Source organism: Sinocyclocheilus rhinocerous, unplaced genomic scaffold (genome assembly GCF_001515625.1).
Source record: "Sinocyclocheilus rhinocerous isolate Xijiao unplaced genomic scaffold, SAMN03320098_v1.1 scaffold2637, whole genome shotgun sequence".
NCBI classification, from domain to species: Eukaryota; Metazoa; Chordata; class Actinopteri; order Cypriniformes; family Cyprinidae; genus Sinocyclocheilus; species Sinocyclocheilus rhinocerous.
In genome coordinates, this window is record NW_015641805.1 from 471,773 (window position 1) to 476,144 (window position 4,372).

The following is a 4,372-nucleotide window of genomic DNA, read 5'->3' on the forward strand; positions in this document are numbered from 1 at the left end:
ATGCCAAATTTTCTCAAGGAAAAAAAATCTCTTAACTAATGCTGTAAAATATACATGAGAGTCAATTGGTACTACATTACTATAATATTGAAGGTTAAAACTGACTGATTTGTAGGCTAATATACAACTGCTAAAATTACACTTAATGAAGTTTTTAAAATAATAACGTTACAATTATCTACATAATAATAGCCTGCTTCTACTTCAATTCGTTTTTTGAAATATAAACATTTAAATGGTGGCTGTCAAAAACTTGATGGATTTATTCAAACATAAATTACTAAACATTGAAGAACAGCAAAAATTATGAATATGTTATATGGTGCATATATTTAGCAGTTATATCTACAGTTTATTTTTCTAACTTACTAATGAGTTTATGGTCACCGAATATGTTTTTCTGAGGTAAATGTGACGCATTTATTGTTTAAATACTGCAATACAATGGACAAAATTTGAAATCTGAGACTTTGTTTCGTATTAAAAGTATTAAAGCACAATGCTTATTGCGATATATTGGATGGGAAGTGCCCTTCAATGTTTCATCCATTAACTGAAAACAGGCTAGACTAATCGATTCTTGGGATTTAAGAATCGATTAAAATCGAGATATCGATATTGTTTACCCAGCCCTACAAAATAGGCATTTTCAAAATGATATAATAAATGATTTGTGGAGTATTTTGAGCTGAAACTTCACAGACACATTCTGGGGACACCAGAGACTTATATTAGCCTACATATTGTAAAAAGGGGCATAATATGTCTCCTTTAACTAAAACTAAAACCATAGAACTTAATCTCTCTCTCAAGTTGCCAACATCATTTAGTATAACTTGATGTACTAAAATAACTAATACTAAAATTTTTTAAATTATATAGACATAAAAAAACTAATACAAATGACAAAACACACCAAAAAAGTTTAAATTCAAAATTATTATTTTAAAATCAAATTGACACTTTTAATTAAAATTTTAAAAGAAAACGGAAAATAAAACTATTTATAAATATTGATAACGGTAATAGTAATGATAAAAATGACATTACCTCTTAACAACAACAGGATGACTTTTGATGTGTCTAATGTAGACAGTTCACCCAAAAGTTAAATTAAATAATTCCTGTCTTTTACTCACCTTCATGTTGTTCCAAACTAGCTTGACTTCATTCAGTGTAATAAAAAAAAAAAAAAAAGTCAGTCTGTTCCTCACTGCCTTCAGAGGACTTGCATATATAACACCCTACATTCATATCATATGGACCACAACATTTTAATGGTGGGTTTACAATCTCCCCTTTCTTCAGCTTTCCCTGTCTACCTGCGACATCACTGTTCTGCTAAACTCCGGCATTCTCCTTTCTTGTCTTCCTGATGATGCCCCTGTGCTGGCTGACCCCACATACACCTGGAGCTTCACGTCTGCTCACACACAGCAGCAGCACACACTTGAGGAGAAAGGAAAACTCCTGAACCTCAGAAACATAAATACCACCTACGAAGGCCAGTACAAGTGTGTTCAGGATGGCTATAAAGCAGAGGATCGTATGAGGTTGAGCAGAACATTCACAATACGTGTGGAAGGTTAGAAGGTTTTGTTGCATTGATGACTTTTAATCTCCGAGGTCAATTAACTAACTGAACCCTTTCTTCTTTCTTAGCACCCCCACGCTTTCAGGAATGGCAGGTCGTCAAAGAAGTAGCTGGGAATGATGTGACACTTCCATGCAAGGTTGCTACGATTTTCTCTTCCGGAGAGACCGAAAACCCTCCTGTTGTCTGGAAACGAGAGACCGAAAATGGTGCGAGGCTTCTCAAGCTCGACAAAGACACAGATGACCAAGAGGAGGAGGACAAGACACCTCACAGGATTTTCTGGAACATCAGCCCTGAAGAAAAGGACTGGGCAATTAAAATTAGTCAGACCAGAGAGGAAGACGCTGGGATGTACCACTGTGTCATAACTAATACATCTCAGATGCTGTCAGTGGAGCTGGAAGTGGCAGGTACTCCTTTCAGACACTTATTTAAAATGCAGTTTTCTGTCTGTTTTAATGTTATTCTCATATTTTATTAGTAAAAAAATAAATAAAATACATTAAAATATATTAAAATATTTATAAATACTGTGTTTTAACTTAGGAATAATAAATCTAAACAAATAATAATAATAAAATGTAAACAAATTATATATATATATATATATATGGGTGTCTGTGTGTGACCCTGGACCACAAAACCAGTCATAAGGGTCAATTTTTTTTAAAATTGTGATTTGATAAATCTCATAGTGTCAAATCTGAATAAATAAGCTTTCCATTGATGTATGGTTTGTTAGGATAGGACAATATTTGGCCGAGATACAACTATTTGAAAATCTGGAATCTGAGGATGCAAAGAAAATCAAAATACTGAAATCAAAAATTAAGTTTTGATATATGTACGGTAGGAAATTTACAAATTATCTTCATGGAACATGATCTTTACTTAATATCCTAATGATTTTTGGTATGAAAGAAAAATCAATAATTTTGACCCATACAATGTTTTGTGCTCCAGGGTCACACACATATTCTGTTTGTTTTAATATTATTCTTACATGTACTAAAATACAAAAATATTTTATTTACAATTAAATGTTTGCATAAATTCTGTTTTATTATTATTATTATTATTATTAAGAAAATGTATTATAAATTAAAATATAATTAATGAAAACATATATAAAAGCCTGTTTTAACATAATTATTACACTTTAGAAATTAATTTTAAAATTTCATTTTAAAATAAATGTTATTTATTTATAAATACATTTTGGTTTAATATTATTCTTACATTTAACTTAATAAAAAAATTAATTGTTATTTTAAAATAAAATGTATGTATAATTTCTGCCTGTTTTAATATTATTATTACATTCAGGAAAAAAAATAAATTATTTAATCTAAAACAGACAAACATTTACAAATGTTTTAAATATTATTTCTACATTTAAGGAATAAAATAAAACCAAAATGAATTTTATTAAGAATAAAATAAATAAATAATGAAAAAATATATACATTTTGTTTTAATTTTACTCTTACTATATAAGAGTAAAAGAAACTAGTTATTTTCCAAATAGATCTTATTTATGAATTTACTCAGGGGTCATCTACTGTAAAACAACATTTGATCTGTAACTGGAATGAGATTTTTTTTTGGATTACGTAAATTACGGAATATACATAAACTGTATTTTTTATATCTCAAATCACATCCTTTTGGAAAGAAATTACTTATTTTTCAGGGTAACCTTTACCTCCTATTTTATTCCTTAGCTCCCCCTCTGCCCCGCTGCTATGGCCACACTGGCCCATGGGAGGACTGTGAGGACCAGGACAGCAGATCAGGGAAGGCAATTCTGCAGGATTCACTCAGAGACTTCTCCGCCTCTGTATACGCCGAACTTAAAGGCTCAAAACCCCAAACCAACTTGATCTTCTCCCCAACCAGCATTGCTGTAGCTCTTTACAACCTGCTATTGGGTAAGACAAATAATGGACGAACGTCATACAGTCGCCAAAAGGCTACACATTGTACTTTGTTGAGCTGCTGAGCCTCTTACTCCTCTCTCTTTGCATCACCCTCTTTCCAAGGTGCTCGAGGTGAGACCAGAACACAGCTAGAAGGTGCTCTTAGGATTCCTGCAGAATTCTCCTGTGTGCATTCTGAGACAAAGAAACTGAAACAAGTGATAAAGGACACACTGAGAATGGCCTCTGCTATCTTTTATTCCCCAGGTAGCCACAGTAAAAACTCACTCATTAGCTAAGATAACCACTTACCTTGTGAAAAAGAACTACATAAATACTTTAAAAGGAGAGTTATAATGGATAATATTTTCTTAAAAATACACTGAATGTCATTTTTCAGTTTTCAGACACTTAACGGCATGTTATTTAGAATGAATTGAAAATATATTCTAGTTTAAATTGATATTGAATGCACTCTGTTAATCTTAAGAGAGCTTATCTGACACGCTTAATTAGGATTTACGTATGTACATCTTTATAACTAATTTCAGAATTCTGTTGCTTTTGAAATTTGGTCAATGCGCTGCAGAATTTATTGACATTTATTAAGGTAAACTAAAATATACTTTAATGTAATTTCTGTCGAAACTCACATGTCATGTATTTAAATATATTTGTAAGTACACGTGATGAAAATGCAATTTAATATACATCTTTATAATTTCAGAATTCTGTTGCTTTTGAAATTTGGTCAATGCGCTGCAGAATTTATTGACATTTATTAAGGTAAACTAAAATATACTTTAATGTAATTTCTGTCGAAACTCACATGTCATGTATTTAAATATATATATTT